The sequence below is a fragment of the Amblyomma mixtum genome, chromosome 8 (genome assembly GCF_055824585.1).
Source record: "Amblyomma mixtum isolate Tamu chromosome 8, ASM5582458v1, whole genome shotgun sequence".
Classification (NCBI taxonomy): Eukaryota; Metazoa; Arthropoda; class Arachnida; order Ixodida; family Ixodidae; genus Amblyomma; species Amblyomma mixtum.
Window position 1 is genome coordinate 69,977,217 of NC_143019.1, and position 20,340 is coordinate 69,997,556.

The following is a 20,340-nucleotide window of genomic DNA, read 5'->3' on the forward strand; positions in this document are numbered from 1 at the left end:
ACGGCTGTCAAATCTTCTGCTTTCGGGGGTATTTATGTTCACAAGTAGCCTAACTCTGAGAGTGTTCATCAGCGCCACCCACGTTCATAAGCGGCGGACGTAGAACGTCCTGAGTTACCGCAGGTCTGACGTAGAACGTCATCGAACGGAGAGGGTGGAAGCTGCGTGAGAACCCGCTGTTTTTGCGTTGTTTTTTCTTCTGCTTTTCTAATCAATTAGCTTTAAGCGATAACATATTCAGTAATATTCTAAATTGATCAACACCACAAAATAAATAAATAATTTAAAAAATCCCCCGTGCCCCTTGGTTTCTGTGGCTGTTGGCTTCTTTCATATTTATAACGAGCCCCTCATTCCCCTTCCCTTGCTTGCTTAATTGCTTAGCGAGGGCCTCGGTTCTGGCAGCCTTGACGCCATAGGAAGCATAAGAGGGTTCTCACGCAGCTTCCACCCTCTCCGTTCGATGACGTTCTACGTCAGACCTGCGGTAACTCAGGACGTTCTACATCCGCCGCTTATGAACGTGGGTGGCGCTGATGAACACTCTCAGAGTTAGGCTACTTGTGAACATAAATACCCCCGAAAGCAGAAAGAAGATTTGACAGCCGTCGCCGTAGCTCAGAGGTAGAGCACCGGACGTGTAATTCGGAGGTCGTGGGTTCGGATCCCACCGGCGGCAGTGGTTGTTTTTTCTTCTGCTTTTCTAATCAATTAGCTTTAAGCGATAACATATTCAGTAATATTCTAAATTGATCAACACCACAAAATAAATAAATAATTTAAAAAATCCCCCGTGTCCCTTGGTTTCTGTGGCTGTTGGCTTCTTTCATATTTATAACGAGCCCCTCATTCCCCTTCCCTTGTTTGCTTAATTGCTTAGCGAGGGCCTCGGTTCTGGCAGCCTTGACGCCATAGGAAGCATAAGAGGGTTCTCACGCAGCTTCCACCCTCTCCGTTCGATGACGTTCTACGTCAGACCTGCGGTAACTCAGGACGTTCTACGTCCGCCGCTTATGAACGTGGGTGGCGCTGATGAACACTCTCAGAGTTAGGCTACTTGGCTACTTGTGAACATAAATACCCCTGAAAGCAGAAGATTTGACAGCCGTCGCCGTAGCTCAGAGGTAGAGCACCGGACGCGTAATTAGGAGGTCGTGGGTTCGGATCCCACCGGCGGCAGTGGTTGTTTTTTCTTCTGCTTTTCTAATCAATTAGCTTTAAGCGATAACATATTCAGTAATATTCTAAATTGATCAACACCACAAAATAAATAAATAATTTAAAAAATCCCCCGTGCCCCTTGGTTTCTGTGGCTGTTGGCTTCTTTCAACCTCATGATAATGAGCACCTCTTTTGAGATCATGTGAGGTTTCAAATTGCACGTGCGTAGCCACGTTTAGCCGAGGTTCAAAAATTTTTCGGGGCCCAAGAAGTGCATGCAGCTCAAACAAAATTGTTGTCAACTGCCTATAGTCAGTCAGATTGTTTTATATTTTGCTGAGTCGAGTTATTCAATCAGCTGACAAAATTTTCTCGTGTTTTGAACAAAAATACAAGCTGTAGTTTTCAGTAGACCATGCGGACAGCCTACAGTACCAAGTCCTTACAGCCCAAGAGGTGGATCAGGTGGAGGCTTTGCTGCGGAAGGCATATAAGACGGCCCAGGGTCTATCACTGAGAACATTACGCGTAGATTGATGGGCCTCGGAGTCTTCAATACATATCTAGAGCACGAGGAGGCGCTTCTCGTCGCTTAGAAAAAAATAACCCCTACATACGACACGTGCAGGGCTTTACTCAGATGGCTACGCTACTCTGACAGCCGCAAGAAGATTCAAGAAAGGACTGCGTACCCGATGAAATCAGATCGACCTACAGAGTAGCCGCATCCCTAAACTCATGCATGCACCGACAACTGCACCGAGGCAGAAGGGTTGAGGGGCTCAGGCGATAAAAGAGACCATCGCTTGGCAAAAAAAATCTGTGTTTGTAGAAGCAGCGAGCTGCCCAAATCAAGAAACCATGGTGGCAGCTGCAATCGAATACGCTCACAAGGAGCTAGTCAGCATCATCATAAGGGGTTGTACCTGTACTGAAACAGAGGAGACTGATTTCCCTCGCATTCTCTGAAGCCAACAGACCAAGCGATTAGCTGGTAATCATCTCGGGCTCGCAGTCTGCTTACACAAGAAAAATTCCTGTTTCTTTATATGAGTCAAAGAAGTAGCTTTTACGTGTCCGGAAATCTCTGGATTGATAAATCGCTACGAATGGCGACGCGCATGAAAAAAAAGCGGAGATCCTGGCGACTCGGACGCTTCCTGCAGAACAATGCTCCTTGAGCTGAAAATTTTAATTTGGGTCAGTAAATGGGTTTTACTTGTGGTAGAGAATGTTGTTTGTGTCGAATAAATATCAGAATGATTTCTCTAGCGAAGGCTATGGGAGGTTTGTGGCGGCGGTTTTGTTCTATTCAGTGTTTCAATTACTCTTTTCCTTTTCTTTATTACAGTGGACAATCCATCTGGAGGTAAGCCAGTTGTCGTCTCGTAGACAACGTGGAGTGGCTCTCGGGAGTAAGAGTCTCCTATGAGTGTGATGGCGGTCAAAACTTTAGCTGCACACGAATGCATGGCTAAGTCGCCTTCAGCACGCTATTCATTAAAGATGCACCGAGCCGGAGCAAACAGAAATAAACTGATGACTATTTTGCATTTTAAAAGATCAGAGGCGCTGCCACATAGAAACTAGGGGGTTTTTCTTCTGCATGCTGGTAGTTATCATTGGTGCACTTTCTCAGTGACACGCCATGTCCCTCCCCTACTACTTCGGAAGGTGTGACTGGATGCGCTTGGCTATGTCCCAGTCTTTTTCTAGCCAGGAAGGACCACCTGTGTACGTTCTGCGCCTGCGTGCAGTTTAGTGAAATGAACAGCTCGGAACAGCTGACCCTTTAGTGGTACTGAGAGCGTGCCATGAATGGCCTTGCGTACGGCCACTGCTTCCTAATGGTTCAAGTAATGAACCATAGCTGCCTTTGTCTAAGTGCCATAGGTACTGTGCACTCTTGGTGCCACCTGACACACGTTGTTTTTTCTCCATTATGCATGATTGCTGCAACATGTAGCTAGAGGTTCCTTGCGCTGCTGACAAAATACGATCCAGTATTGGTCCTTCCGGAAGTAATCCAGAAGATTTTAATCCATATCAAGCAGCGCAGTGAGGGAAGACCGTCTAGTTAATGAAATACGGTTGAGAGAAATAAAGCTTCTTTATAATAAGAAATTCATAGTGAAATTCAAACGCAAGTTCTAAGAGGTGGAGACAACTTACGCTCCCATCGAAAACATGCATTCTGGTTGCACGTGAGTTATTAGGCTCTCTAGCAGTGCGGAGTGATGAAGACACATCGTATTTAGCGTCGCTTCCACCGGTGATCATACTGAGAGAGGTTATCAAAGGCAGGAAAAGAATGATAATTTTCAAAAACTTACTTGCAACAGGTACAGATGTTTCTTGTTCTTACTAGGCCAACAAAATTTAGGCTACAACACTCACTGGTCGTCCAAAAGTTAGCTACTAAATGGCGTGACAGCGGAATGGAGAGCTATATCAGAAACTTAATTTTATGTAGCACGAATGCAGATGCATAATTTCTCAAGGAGGCCAAATGCAAGCCTAAGAAATGGTGGCAGAGGGCTTGCGGCAAACGTTAACCGCAACTGTGATGCTATTAAGGGACAATATTTGATTTTTTTATATTACGGATTACACTAAAAACGAGTCCCCTTTTTTCCTTCTACAGGTAGCACGACTCAAGGTGAGTGTTCGGTGTTTTTCACCTATCTATGGAAACAAGAGTATAATAAATGAGCACATTCAGTGGATAGTTCTCTACCGGAAGTGCTGTTCTTTTTCTAACTTGTCCTCATTACGTGCGCTAGTTCATGGGTGGCAATGGCGGACCAGAGAAATAATTTCTAGAGTTCGAAAAAGGTCTTCATAATAACACTGTAATGTTCACCATTCTACTTGCATAACGCGGCAACGCACGTAGAAAACTCCTGTACTGCTAAATAGTACAAGTGTGACTGAAAATAGTAATTTGGTTGTACTTAAGGGCACATACAATCTTCGTCAAAAGTAACCAGTCTCCATGGTTTGCTTCTCATTTTTATACCAGAGCCCGCACGGCTTCCCTAAAGATCAAAAAGTTCTTTGAAGGTGACAACACGGCTTCTTACCGTACAGAGATTTAGAGATTGAGGGCTGGCATAATAGCTTTAATATACGACTGAGAAGAAAAACGTGCAGCCTGGTTACTTTTGACACAGACTGTACGTCCGTGGTCTCGAAGCCATCATCTCTCCGCCTCACAGCGGTCAAGGCGGGAATGAGTAGAGAGGAACAAAATCGGCCTGCGTTGTTGCGCAACCACCAGCCGTCCACCCTGCATCGAACAAACTGTTGAGAAAGAGGGTGAATTTCCTTTGCGCGCATCTGCATTTGTGGCATCGAAAATGCGCACCAACTGAAAACAGTGTTTTGGTTTAGCCACCTCATTTCGGGAGACATGGAAGGAGACGAAGCGCTATCATGCATTTCAATAAAAATAATGCTGCGTTACGATAGAGGTTAGGAACCCACACCGTCAGGGAGCAAACAACTTTGTTTCAAAAGCAACAAACAACTTTATTCACAGAACACCACGGACGGTACGTTTACCATAACTGATCGTGCAATGATCGCCATGATCATGTGCGTGTTCGTACATGATCGTGCCAGCGCGCTCTGCGGCATTAGAGCTGGAGCCATTTGAGGTGTTTGGTTGAGCTAGACTCCTTGGAAATAGCGCCATTATGGGGCCTAACATGATCCCTTGACAGCCCGATTGCTTGATGGGTCTTGATGGCGGTGCTCAAGGCAGAGATAGTGGTCAACAGCACCCTAAACGGCCGGCGCTCGCTTATGTAAAGACCAGGCCCTATCTCTCTCATACCTCGTAGACTGCACAGTCAGACAGGAACGAAACGAGAAGAGTGCAGAGGAACAAAACAAAGCATCTCGCATGTGTGCTTTGAACAGCAGTGTAGATAAGTAACCCGACTGACCTTCCCAGGTAAAGGGTATACCTGGGTAAATGCATATAAACCGGTTGTTGGGAAACATCCCACCGGAAAATATAAAACTGCAGCACATACATAGTTCCGCTCATTGCTGCCCGACTATTTGTCGGAACGTAAGACAGGCTCTTCCATGGATGTCGAACATATTTCTCTTAAACCACCTGCGTATATGCAAAGGGATACGAATTGTCATAACATATTTTCTGTTAGCAGCAGTTTAGGAACCATGTCTAATTATGCCGGTTCAGACATATATTTCGTGTTCTAAAATTAAATATTTACAAGAGCGACACTCTCGTTGGTTTAATCTGCTATCACCATTGAATCCTTACGTTGCTATGACAAGTATAAATAATCCTTTATTTAAGTTGTAATGTACTGCCCAATCATGTACCGTAATGTACTTCCGGGAACATTGTATTGCAGCGAATCTTTGTAGTGTTTCTTCATTCTTCAAAGCTGCCGGCAAGCCGCCAAATTGCTTTTTTTGTGATGCAAGACGCAACCAGCTTTATCTCGATTGATCGCGTCATGGCGGAACTGGTTCTACGTTGTTTCGGAATGTTCTAGCAACTTGGCACGCTTTATTTATTTATTTATTTATTTATTTATTTATTAGAGATACTATCGGTCCGGTCAGGACCAAGATAGGAGTGATACAAGGTACAGATTAGAAAGGCGGAACACGACACACAAAACACCAGCACCATCCAGTCGGTACCAAGGTTTAACATATCAAAAAATGGAATTGACCTCTAAGCAACAAATAAAAATGCGCAAAAATATCGCTGCAACGAAACAGAAAACAATCTGGAAACACCATGTCCAACACAAATGCAAGGCGCATTATATCAGGCACTATACCAACCAATCACGAACTCCAGCAGAGAACACATTCACACCCGATGCGAGCACCACATTCTCTGGCAGTCTGTTCCATTCTCTCGCTGTAGACAGGAAGAAGGAATGCTTGTAGCAGTGCTTAGAAAACTTTTGTTCTTTTACGTGTCTGCAATGTTTACCCCGAGTGATACGTGAAGTAGTTTGTCTTATGTATTGCTGCTTATCGATATCTCGAAACTTGGCTGTCAGCTATAAACTGAGCGCGGCTGAGAGCGGCGGGCGTTCTGTTCTCCGATCACCCAGCGCGTCTGTTGCTACGACGCCGCCAAGTCATTCAGTTCTTGTCGGTGCAAGTCTGCCCAACTAAATAGTTTGTTTGGAAGCCATGTTCACTATTTAGATTGCAGTTACCACTAGGTGTCATCCGGTGGAGTTGCGAAAAGATGTCTCTGTCGCCCTCATCCACTGGGAACCGCCAAAGGAGCCCGAGACATCTCGAAGATCACGAGAAAGCAGAAGAAGCCATCCCAATTGAAGACGAAGTCCGAAGCAGCCGTCGTCTCCAGAGGAACTCACCCGAATACGGACTACGGACCGCACGCGACCAAAGAAGGACTCCTCAATTCCGTCGTCAACCACGGCTACGACACCAGCCCCGACTGCCACCCACGTTCAACGGTTCACCGGCCGAGAATCCTGAAGAATGACTGGAAAGTTTTATCGTGTCGCTGTCTTCAACAGTTGCGATGACCACACTAAGGTAAGACACGTTTTCTTCGCCCTGAAAGGACCAGCCAGAGTTTGGCTTGAAAACTACGAAGCTTTTTTGGCGACGTGGGAATCATTCAAGCGGGAGTTCCTGAAGGCATTCACAAGCATAGTCAGAAAAGAAAGCTCGGCTGCTTCTACAAACACGCATCCAGCACTCGAATGAGACAGTGACCGCGTACGTAGAAGACATGAAGCTGCTTTTTTGATGTGTCGATCCTGACCTGAAGGAGGAGAAGGTGGAGATTTTGACTCGAGGTGTTAGAGACACCTTTAAGTGGTCTAACCCACAATCGACCGAAGACGGTAGCTGAATTCGTCAGGAAAGCAAGTTCCACTGAGGAAACGTTGGAGCAACGAGCCAGCCATTTTCCTCAAGAGCTCCAAGTGACCTCGACTGCTTTCTCTGATGGCACAAAATTCAGAGGCCACCTGCGCCCAGGAAATGCGGCGCGTGGACGACTTCCGACAACCGTCCACTGTGTTTCTATTGCAGTGAAACCGGCCATGTTATTCGTCACTGCTCGTACCACCGTATCGGTCTTCGTGGCTTCGTCTAACGTCTGCACCATGCTTCGTGACGGCTATGCTTCGTCTAACGTCTGCAAGAAATCTACGAGTACGTGCGTCGAGAGGAATATGCTTCGAACCGCCTTTCGCGCTCACCATCGCCGTCAGCCTAACTCTTCGCGTCTCCATGCCGCAGCGACGCAGCCGCGGTGCGAGGAACGTCTTCCAGCCCTCGTAGGAGAAACCAAGGACAGTAACATGTGGTGGTGAGGTTGCTCATGAGCGAAGCGCCTAAGATCCTCCAACGACCATCCCGCATGAAGACACCACCCCCGAAACGCCGACGCCGCATACAATGACAACCTCGACCACGACACAAACAGTCTTCAAAACGACGCCGCCACCGAGAAAAGCTTCGACGACACGCCGTACCGATGATTCACGTACACGACCAAGCTTGACTTGACGTCGAAGACGACGTGCAACGGAAGAGACAGGACATCCGACTTAGAAGTGGTTATCGACGACCGGAAAGTTACTGCTGTATTCGACACAGGAGCCGATTACTCAGTGATGAATGAAACATTCGGTGTGCAGCTGAGGGAAGTACCGCTTAGGACGGCGTGCAAATTGTTGTGCATCGGGACGATGCACAACGCGAGTGACTTTTAAGTGACATAGTATCTATCCTGCGCCCTTCGTTGTGCTAGGCCAATGTTCCCGGGAAGTGATCTTGGGCATGAATTTTCTTAATGAGAATAAGGCGATTATCGATCTACGATATATGCTGATGACGTTTTCGACAGACGAAGTCCTCTCTTCGGAGACAACCATAGAGCATCATGTTGCCCTGAGTGTCCTGGATGAAGAAGTGAGCGTCCCGCCCCAATCAAGTGCCATAATAATCAGCGTAGGTGCCACGGTTGCCAAGAACATGAAAGCTCTCGTCGAAGGGAGGACTGAGCTGCTTTTAAGTGCTGCTGATGAACTTCAGCGAAGAATACCGGCAGATTAACAAAGGAACGACGTTTGCTTTCTTCGACGAAGTATCCGAAACTTCCAACGACTTTGTCCTTTCAGACCCATCCGCAGAAGGTTCACCTGGCCAAGAGAATTCGCCTACTCTCGACATCAAGTCAGCCCTGCTCCGAAACAGACAAGACCAGATCCGCAATCTGCGTCGAAGCTACAGTGCCTGGTTCTAGTAATAAGCGAAGGTGCGTCAAACGCCATTGCCAAACATTGCACTATAACCGACCACCACGCACAGGCTCTCCGCCAGAGCCCCTACTGAGCTCCGCCGAGAGGACGACAAGCCATTCGGGACTAAGTTGAAGAAATGCTTCGCGACGACGTCATCCAGCCTTCTAGAGTCCCTAGGTGGCACCGGTTATTTTAGTGAGGAAGACGGCCCACTTCGATTCTGCGTTGATTTCCGAGGCTTGAACAACATAAGAAAGAAGGACGTCTACCCCCTCCCCGCATCGACGACATATTGAACCGGCTCTGCAACGCCAAGCATTTCTCATCTGGGGACCTGAAGAGCGGCTGCTGGCAAATTGAGGCCGATGAAAGAGATCGCAAGATCACGCGATCGTCCCTGCGGTTTCCTTCATCTTTGTCTTCAGTCCCTTCCGTCTGTGCCGTTCCCTTTCTTCTCGGTTCCTTTTTTACACTAAAAGATCGAAAGAAGACCGCATTCATCACTCCGGATGGCCTCTTCGAGCTTAACGGGTGCCATTTGGTCTCATTTACGCACCGGCGACGTTTCAGCCAGTAATGGATCAGTGCTGGCAGGCCTGAAGTGGCACATTTCTCTCATATATTTAGATGACGTAGTTGTCTTTGCCCCGAGCTTTGAAGAAAACCTAAAAAGGCTTCGAACAGTAATAGATGCAATGATGTCTTCTGGTCTGGAAATAAGTGGATCATCATAGCGACCTACTACCTTACCCGCTATGCCGAGGCAAAAGCCCTACCGAAGCGCCGAATCAAACGGAAAAGTTTTCGTGGAGTTTGTTCTTCTGCGACACGGCGCCCCCGATCTGTTCAGCACGGAGAGAGGAGCAGCATTCATGGCGGAACTGACGCAAGCCATCCTGCATTACAGCCAAACCAGCCACCGGAGGACAACTGAATACCATCCGCAGACCAACGAACTGACCGAGGGCCTCAATAAAACCACCGCCGATATGCTCGCCCTGTATGCTGATACCGAACACAACACCTGGACGTCATCCTGCCTTACATCGTTTTCGCCTGCAACACAGCGCTGCAGGAGACCACCCAGATGGCGCCTTTTAGACTCGTCCATGGCAGGGAGACCACGACCAAAATAGATGCCATGCTGCCCAATGTTACCGAAGAAGATAATTTCAACGTCACCGCCTACCTTCAAGGCGCAGAAGAAGCTCGATCACTTGCCCGATTGCGGATCAAAGACCAGCAGCGGACCGACGCCAGACGCTACATGCTACAAAGACGCAACGCGGAATACAAGCCAGGAGACCGAGTCTGGGTTTCAACCCCATTCACCGCCGCAAATTGAGTGAAAAGCTTTCGCATGGCTGTTTCGGCCCGTACAAGTTTCTCGTCGGCAGAGTGACCTGGACTATGAAGTCGTCCCTGACGAAATGACTGCATCTCAGCGACGCCGCATGCGACCAGAAGTTGTCCTGTCGTCCGTATAAAACCGTATTATGCGCGCTAAAGTACGCTGTGTTTCTACACTCGGTGTTCGTTTTTGCACGGTCCGTTTTATTTTGTACTCGCCCTATGTTTTAAAGCATTGAGTCGATGCTTTTTTGATAGGGCAGTAATGCAGTGAATCTTTGTAGTGTTTGTTCATTCTTCAAAGCTACCGGCAAGCCGCAGTAATGCTTTATTTGTGATGCAAGACGCCGCATCCATGCAGGAGCGCTGCTGTTTAGTCCCCCTTCTGTCGTCCCGTTTCTTGCGCTAGCTTATGTCATGGATTACCAGCAGGCCCAAACTGACGCCTTAATGAAGTAATCTTATTTTCTTGTACATGCAGAAACATGAATTTTGCTGACTTCCTCGATCACACACTAGTTTTCTCAGCTTATACAGAGTAACCCTTTGCAGGAACTATGCTACGAGTGCACAGGGGATTGAAAGAATACACTTGAAGTATGAAATATGATACAGTTGCTAACAAGATGGCCAAAGTGGATGAGCGAATAAACGGATTCTCGACTGACTTAAAGCTGATTCATGAAGGTGGCCGAAACGTCATTTTTCCGTGAAAAACAGCAAGAAATAGTTGACGTTAAGTGAAAAGATGTCTGAACGGAAAGACCAGATTTTAAGTGAAAGTGCAATATGGAACAAGCAGTAATGGTTTCAATATTCATGATTGATATAAGTGCAAAGGAACTGAGAATCTTTTATCACACTTAAAGGCAAATAAGGTTTAGATAAATGTTCGATGCATTTAAATATTTATGTGCAATAAGGTAATCATCATTGTATTGAGCCAAATTCTTGCAAATAAAGGAAGAACTGAAAAATAAACTGATATATACTCAGTTCAAGAAAGACAGCCCAGGCTATTTACAGCCGTCAATAAAAAGCGAAACAATCGAAAATAGTGTAACAAATATCAAATTAAAATTTTCACACAACAAATTGTTCGGATGGAAAAGGTGTCATCAGTGGTGTGACACAGAGAACCAATGTTGCCAGGTTACACTATCAAGCGTAACTCAGCGTTATTTATTTCAGAATAGTTCTCCAGAGGCGTTATGTGTTATGGAAAGCACAAGTTGAAAAGATTATCGTTCGTTCATGGGGCTGGTAGAAGTGGGATGGAAGGCAGGATTACGCCGGTGTGTACTGGTTATTAAAAAAAGGAATAGGCCAGCTCTGGCGAAAATAATCCATAGAATTAGGAAGGATTAAGCATGGCGAGCTGTACCTGGTTGGTCTCGACATGCAGGCTGCGACAGGTTGCATGATGAGAGGAAGTCAGGTTAACATAAAAAAAATTACAGCCAGTAAATCAAGAACACGGAAGAGTGAGCACTTGCCCCCCTTTGTCGTTCTGGCCAGCGCGGAAAAACACTCCGCTAAAAGAAGTGACAACACACAAAAACGGCCAAGATGCATCCAAAGCCAGGGCCCGCGACATTCGCACTGCACACAGGTGACGGTGGTGCCTTCCCCACTGGCGGAGCAGTACATAGGCACACAGCAAACAATAGCCGCCAAATTACGGCATACTCCATCAACAGACACACGCACTTACGGTTACACACAGCTCTCAGACAGACGCTGACATCGCTCTTCCCGAGTCAATAGCCGTAAACAGAACTCCCCTACGGACACCACACATCGGAGGTCCGCTCGAAAGAAAATCAGATTAGTCGAAAGTGGTAGCACTAAGCGCCCAGAATCCAAAATGAGAGTTCTCTCGTTGTCAAAAAACTAGCCCAAAACTAGGAAAATTAAGGTTCTATTTCCTGTCTTAGAAATTATACTTGCGGCCCAGAACAATACCCAAAAGACATGACGTTAATGTGTGGCCTTTGCTAGGCGCGCCTGCACCCCAACTGGACATTCCAGAGGTAAAAGTTTCAGAAGATGCATCCCTTTCAACAGTAGCTATATTTAAAGACATTATCAAGCGGAGCCGCTGCTGTGCCTCAGTGCTTATATGGTGCTGGGATGCTGACCCGAAAAACGCGTGGTCGATCGCGGCCGCAGCACTCCAATTTCGATGGCGGTGAAATGCTTGAGACCTGTCTACTGTGCGACGTTAGTGCCCATAACCTGAATCGCCTTGGGACATTATAGCTCATAAACGAAGCCGTTAGGTAGAGGAGCTAAACACTTTAAAGACCAACACAGTAAACCGACCGAAAGCAGGCGAAGACCGCCACAAGGAAATTTTGCGGCAAGGAAGGAACGTAAGCTTTACGACAACTAAGAGCATGAGCATATTCGAGATAGTATTGTCACGTTGTAGTGACGGCAGGCCAGCGGTGAGGCATACAGCAACAAGGCTTGCAAACGAAGCTTTTTATTTGGGCTGACTTGCGCCCGCAAAAGAACTGAATCACTCGGCGGCGGCGTAAGCAACAAGCGTGCTCGTCAGTCGTCGAACTACGAATGTCCGCCGCTCGCGGCATCGCTCAATTTAAAGCCGGCAAGGAAACTTCGAGATAACAGGTCGAAATCATCTAGAGTAATCTGGAAAAACCTAGATGCAGCCTTTCATGGCTGCGATCAATCGAGATTAGTCTGGTCGCTTCTCGCGTCAAGAACAAAAGTGATAACGACCCTTTCCTGCTGCCTTGAGCGTGAACGAACAAACACTACAATGATACGTGGTAGTATAAACAACCTAAACAAGACAGCTAAACAACCACCCGTACATTTCAATAGAGACAAAAGATACACAGTTAACACTACAAGAGGATGATAATATTGTATCCGATATATCGGAATTCAAAATTATATTAGAAAAACGAGTGTACAATGTGACTTCATAGTTTGCCCGACCTACAACTTCAGTGAATTTTAACTGCTTTAAGGTCTAACAGAATTCGCCCGAGTAATCTGTATGACGAGTACTACACAAAAACTAGAAACGCAGATCCTAATTTACGCAGTCTGTAACGCGCGGCCAATATTTGTTTATCAAGCAGAAGCGTGATGCCATTATTTTGAGGAAAAAACACAGCGCACTCCTAAGACACGGACAAAGAAAGGCAAGACGAAACAGCGCTGTTTCATCTTGCCTTTCTTTGTCCGTGTCTTAGGAGTGCGCTGTGTTTTTTACTCAAGATGAACTACCAACTAGCCCGCTCTTCCACCCTTGCATGCCATTATTATATCCCTCTCTCAGCTTCCAGCACGTGACGGAAGAAGCGCCAGAAGCACCAGGTGTGGAAGAAGCCTTTAACTAGGAATGCATATAAGTCTGTAACAAAAGAAATGTTCCCACAAATAAAACCTCGAAAGCGGAGAAAACTTTCTTTGAACTGAACGGCAACTTCAAACCAGTTGCAGAAAGACGCCCAGCAGAAAAACATATTCTCAGTCAGCCTACCAGCCAAAAAGTACAAAACGAGAGCTGTTTGCCACAGAGAAAGCTTTGAAACTGTAATAAACTCTATACTGATGTCAACATAGGACTCACAGCAAGTCGTGTTTAGTAAACTCGCTGACCCATTAGAGAGGCACCATAACATATTGCCATATTAAAACTTGTTAAGTCGCACAAATAATCAAGCATTATGCTTTGCCTTGCTTCTTCTCTCAGATCATGAATGGCGTTTATCAATATCCCGCAAAAGAAAAGTATACCACCGCTGTATCTTACCGGTGCTCACCGACAGGGCAAAAACGTAGAGGCTTACGAAAAGCGTTCAACTTAAGGAACACGCAGTGAGCTGTGGGAAAAAAAATCCTGGGTGTAACGTTGAAAGACCGGAAGCGGGCAGAATGGGACAGGGAACAAACGCATGTTAATGACTTCCTAGTTGCAATCAATTGGAAGAAAAGGTTTTGGTTTATGGTTTATGGAGCTTAAGCCTCCCAAAGCGACTCAGGCTATGAAGGACACCGTAGTGAAGCACACGGGAAATTTCGACTGCCCGGGTTTGCTTGACGTCCACTGGCATCGCACAGTACTCGGGCCTCTAGAATTTCGCTGCCATCAAAATTCGACCAACGTGACCGGGATCAAACCTGCGTCTTTTAGGTCAGCAGCCGAGCGCCATAACCACTGACCCTACGCCACAGCAGAAATGGTCTTGGGCAGGGCATGTAATACGAAAGCAAGATATCCGCTGGTCCTTAAGGGTAACGGAGTGGATTCCAACAGAAGGCAAGCGTAGCAGGGGGAGGCAGAAAGTTAGGTGGGTAGATGAGATTAAGAAGTTTTCGGGGATACGGTGGCCGCAGCAGTCAAAGGGCAGGGTTAATTGTGCAGGCATGGGAGAGGCCTTTGCCCTGCAGTCCGCGCAGTCAGGCTGATGATTACGATAATGAGAGAACAATGGCGCACCGTGAAAACTTTCAGCGATTGCAGCTACAGTCGTGAGCAAATGTGGATAGACCATGGCTCCGGGCGCGGGAGCAGCTGCTCGGCCGCACCGCAGCGCTGCTATCTCGTGCCGCACGCTCACTGCGAGAGTGCTCCGAGTGGCGACAAACTTTACCCTCGCGTCGCGCTGGTGCTTATTACGCTTGATAAATTTCTAGTGCGGCGCCCGGCTACTCTGCTACTCATGGTCACGACAAAAGGGAGCGCGCATCCCAAAGCGTCTTAAGTCTCTGTGGAGAGAAATTCTCGGATAAACCTTAAGGTTTTATGACTGCTCTTGTATCGAAACGTGAGTACGAGCGCACAAGGATTCCTATGAATCACGACGGCGCTTACAATCAAAGCACAACTTAGGATAGACCTAAGGGCTGAGCGGAAGCAACTACGATAGAGATTTTGAAACGAATTAAAGAAGTAGGAGCATTATATTAACTATAGCGTTGTGTCCTTGGAAAGGCGGTGCGTCCTTCGGTATCATGTTCTACTTAATTCGTATTGTAAAGTGTCGTTCAGTTACTGCCAAAAACGTGTGTGTCACACATGGGTGCAAAAAAACCATAGGAATGTAGGTTGCCCACGAAAGCGGAATAAATATTTTGTTGTTTGATATTCAACCTGGTATTGCGATAAAGGTTAATTTTTAAGTGGTTTTATGATTCTGTGGCAGTACCACCTCGGCAACGTGAAACTTCGATTTGTGAACACTGCAAAATAACAGCTCCAGCAAGACGGAAACAAAATTGGTGCAGCATCTTTGCCTTCTGAAAGTTCACATCGGCCTTGTGCAGTCATTGTTTCCCAATAGAAAATACAAACGCTCACGTAGCAGCTCCGGTTTCAACGGAATATTTGCTTTGCGCGCCTTCTCGAGCTGTTGTCGCCGACTTCGCCCTCAGAGTAGAAACTGCCCAGGGAGGCAAGTTGCGGCACTCTCTACCATAGAGGGCAGTGCCTACAAAGCAGTGACGTCATATTTTTCGGGGTACGTGATGCCGTTGCAGGTGGGAGTACGAGCAGGCCACCCAATATAGTGAACGTCATGTTGAAAAGAGGCGCATTCAATTGCCGGCTCTATGTCATACTCCGTTGACTGGAGAGCAACGTTTGATTGTTTCGAAATCTGTGTTTTATTCGGACTAAAAGACGTGGGTGTGACCAGGAATTTTAAGTTGTTATTTGCTGAGTTTCCAGCTAGTCATTGCTGTCCGCTTTGGGTGATGAACTTCTCAACAAATTCTTTTGTACAGTTTTGGTCTGTAGATCGAACATTTCTCTGGTCTGCGTTAGCTTCCGTTCTGGTGGTAGGTAATTAATGCGTAAATGAGTAAAAAGTAATCATATCAATATTGAAAATATGTCCTGCGTTTTTTGACAAAAATTTTGAGTATTTCAATAATGTACAGAACGAATATAGACATAATAATGCCAATTACGGTTCATTCTTCCAATGCATAGAAAACTAAAGGAGAACTTTTTTTGACACTATCACGAAGGTTAATAGCAAAAAAATGCGAGCCTGCCGACGGCAGGTCCGCGGTTGCCTTTGTTGTTATAATGAAATCTTCGAATATTTGGACAAAATTGCATTCATAAACCGTTTTCCGAAAAATTGTTGTTTCCACAATCGCTGCGCATAGCTATAAGGTTTGATCAGTCCCAAATTGCTGAAGGCGATGTTCTGTGAACCTGTGCGCTCATTGTGTTCCACTAGAACGTCGCAAACGTGAAAACGCTACTGTACAAGCACAGTAAACAGTGGTAACAATCCTGTCTTCAATTTCAGGTGGAAACGAGTAAGTAAACCTGCTTGATGGAGTTTCGAGGCATGTCTTGAGCACTTGCTGGAATCACGAACCTCTGTACTTTCTACTTTCTGATCGCAGTTATAGGCTTTCTTTATCAGGAATTCAGCGTTTTATTTGGTAAAACTGCGGGCCTGCACGAAAGGATCAATTTAAGCATTTGAATTTCCATGTAGCATGATAAAACTAAAATAATGTTTTTTTCATTTCTTGGTAATACTCCGGTCTTAGTTTACTGTTTCTCAGCTCTTGAATCACTACAAGAAATACTGGGGCAATTTGTTTTACTCCAAAAAAAAAGCTTTAAAGCTAATGTGCGACCTTTTCTGAAAACAACAGCAGAAATCTTTACAACTTCTATAGGCCTTCGATAACAATGAAGTAGAACGAGCGCGGGATTTGAGCACTGCAAACGAGCTCAAGTAATCGGGCATTTTGCTGACTTATGTGAGCATAGGCCTAATCCTCGGGGAGTTTCTTTGTAAACAAATCATTTGGCGTCTACCACCCCGGCTAGGCATGGGAAATGCTCAAACGACTTCGCTTTCGCGCTACCACGTAGTTCATGATTTACACACGGACTACCATCTGCGCAACGAAGCTCTGCACCTCAGTTTTGCAAGCCTCCGTCTCGAAGGCAGGTAGCGCCTCAGGTGGAGGGGCGAACGTTTTGAGTGAACGTCTTTCTTCTCTATTTCTCTCTCTCTCTCTCTCTCTCTCTCTCTCACACACACACACACACACACACACACACACAACGAGCAACGAAGCAGTCGATAACGCCGACCGTGATCTAAGCTGAGCACAGAGGTGTTCTCTTGCGAGCAAAGTTAGCACACGCATTTCGTATTGGGCACTGCATTCATTGCGATACGTCACCAGCGGACGCTTCGCTTACGCCTTACTTCCGGCGCTCCTCGTGCGCTCAGGCTTGATATTCTTGATTTTAATGAGCCGATACGGCTGCTGAGACCAGACATTACACGTTTACTTTCAACAAGCGGCAGTTCAATGGCATTAAGGTTCGCCTTAATCATATCCTGACCATCTAAGGGCTTCTATAAAGTTTCTGCGGTTTACTGGGATTAAGCTCTACGTCGACACACAGAAGTAGCCGCAACAGATATGAAACGCAACGCAGCAATCTTGACGTCGCGAATTCTTCGTGAGCTGCGAATGTGTTCTAATGAAGAAAAATAACACTTGGGGTAGATCCAGCAAACCAAAAATGCATGCGAGAACAATGCAAGTTTAAATTACTAACCCTGAAAAGCAGCAAAACAAAAAAGAATGGCACCGCTTCCGCCTTGCCGGTTCCATGCCCCTCTCGGCTACAGACAGATGCAGGTGTTTGTAGGCGGTCGATAAGGCGTTCACTGCACCAGTGTTCATAGACCAGCACGGGACATGATTCGAAGTCAGCGGCGATGTCTGCTGAATTGTCCTCGTCAGGAGCTGACGACGTTCTGTTTCGTGATCCGTCGACACATATCCCATATCCCATTGAACGTATTGAATTTATCTTCGTACTGCAATCGCCCTTTGTTGCTGTTATGTTGTTGTTGCTGCTTTGTAATTTTCTTTTATGCGAAGCATATTACTAGAGGTACACTACAGCCCTTCGCCGTGGTTACACGCCGTGCACACCACGTGGTACAGTGACGTCACACCACGTGACATACCACGTGACCCATGACGTCACGACAGAGGAAGACGGGGGTCCACCTCGCGCCGTCGCTGTGGTTGCACGCCGTGCAGACCACGTGGTACAGTGACGTCACACCAGGTGACATACCACGTGACAGATGACGTCACGACAGAGGAAGACGGGGTCCACCTCGCGCCGTCGCTGTGGTTGCACGCCGTGCAGACCACGTGGTATGGTGACGTCACACCACGTGACACAATGACGTCACGACAGATCGCCGTCACGCGCTGGGAGAGGGAGAACGATGCCATCGCACAGATGCCGGAATGTCCTCGAGCGGCATTCCCGCGCATTTCGAACGCGTGTTCACACTCGGTGTAGGTGAAACGCTCGCTCCACCGGGCAGGCGGTCGCGGCTTCCGTGGCAATCCAGGCGCTCACCCAAAGCGCGTCTCGGGGTTAGTCGGCGTTCCGTTGTAGCCATGCCGTTGTCTTCCCCCACGAGGAAGGCTTCTAGTGGTTGTATTAAAATGACCAAGTATTCATCCAAGGAAAGCCATGTATTACCAAGCCTAGCCATCAATATGCTTCGCATCTGACTAGGCTTAACCTTAGCTAAGCCTCAGCCATTTTTTTAACTTTGTGCACTCCTGCCTTGGCCGCCAGAGGGCAGTCGGCAGTATATATGAACTAACAATAATAATAATCCAATTCCAAACGAAGGTGGTGAAGGTAATGCCCATGCCACAGCACTGCAGAAACACTGCCTCAAAGCAGAGGTGTGGTGCGCCTGGAAAAGCAGCACGAAAAAACATGAACGGCACTGCTTCCGCCATGCTGGTTCCACGCCCCCAGGCTGGGGTATGGAGGCAACTAGCACATTCACAAGTTTACATAAATTTACCTCAGCATTCCCCTCAACATTACAAAGACGCCTACCCGTGGTGCGACGAGGGACTCGCAGCATACCATGCCACGTTGAGCTACACGAGGGATACCACTAAACGAAGGAGTAGTGGGAGGCCGCTCTGTCCAACTCTGACCTGACGATCCAGTGTAGCATGGTGTCCGAGGCAAGAGAAACAGCCATGGCCGTCAAAATCCTAAAATAAGGGCAGCACCTGTTGCAGAAGACTCATCTTCATTTTGATTTATAAACAAACATTTTTACTCAGCTGTACCACCTATTTTTATAACGTTTTAGGAGATCGGCGTGTGCCCAGAAATCATGGAAAGGGTAATAGGTATAAAGTAAACCGTTCATTCAATTTTCCTTTATTTTACGCATTCTCAAAGCCGTAAGGAGTTACCAGAGCAGGAGAAGAAATGGCAGTGGAGTAAAGTTAACTTGCATTATTATTAGGAGCACATTGCAATACAGTCTTTCAAAAACTTTGCGCTACAAAGTACTGCCGAGCAACAAAAACGTGCAGTAATAATCCAGAATTCTATATTTGCTAAAACAAGATGTTGTTTTGCAGGCCTAGGTAGCCCATAGTGGAACTGGTTGTGAGCTTTAATATCTGCTCTAGGGCCAGAAAGGTGGCTCTAGCGAGTTTTGTCGCGTGAATGGCGAATGGCGGCAACCAAGATTTTGTGCGGCATGAAAGCGCGCCTAATTAATAGCGATAATTTTTGCGCGAGAAAACGCGCAATGGCGGAAAAATGTTGAATGAAACACAATAAGACTACAAGAATATTTTGTGAAATAAGGAAACGAAAAAAAGCCAGGGAGGAGTGGCACGAATAAATATGTAATGAATGTTTCATACATGTTATAAGAGTGAAGAAGCTTTTTATGAAGTTTAAAGTAGTTTGACGAGAATGTCAGAACTAAATTCCCCCCTGGGGTAGCGTACTTCAGCTAACTTCATTATGCACTGTAGTTTTATACCTTAGCAGTTGAACCGAAGATGGAGTGGAAGTACCCTGTCGTCAGGCATAATTTAGCGTTGGGTTAGCAAAAGAAATAAACTTAGTTACAGTTCAAACAAAACGTTATAAATGCTCATCTAATCCCGGATAGCATAAATTAAATGAACGTGGGTCATGTATATGCAGTTAATATTATGTTTATTTTTGGTATGCACTGATTTATATTTAGTCACGCAATTACATTTATGTTTGACGTTAGCCGTTCTTGCTCTACGATCATTCAAAGCACAGTAAAATGAGCCTAGCTTTACTCAATACAATTTCTTATACTGCAAAACAGTATTAATGACCATTTTTTGAAAACGTGTGAAATACTTCTCCATGTATGCGAAATACAATAGAATATTTCCCATTTTCTCTAGATGAAGTCGCAGTCAACTTATTGTTCGAGTCGGCGGTAGTACCCCGTGACCATCAAGACGCTGCACTCACTTTGGCTTCTTGCATCCAGTGTGCTTGCCACAATATTTTGTAGGAGTTTCGCATGCTAAGGCAGCTTTGTTGACGGCACCCTGAGCGCGTTTGTGCATCCGGCATTGAAAATGTTCAGCTGTTTAGAACTGCATTCTATGACACAGGTCGTCGCAATTGCGACTGCTTTAGGTTCGGCTTCACTGTTTTCGTGGGGTTTGACGT

General features: G+C 46.3%; 1 non-coding gene across 1 annotated transcript; it reads left to right on the forward strand.

Moving 5' to 3' along the window:
* Positions 1–607: 607 nt before the first annotated feature.
* Positions 608–679, forward strand: TRNAT-UGU (transfer RNA threonine (anticodon UGU)). Its single transcript has one exon. It is a non-coding gene; the product is annotated as a tRNA-Thr (tRNA).
* Positions 680–20,340: the final 19,661 nt, after the last annotated feature.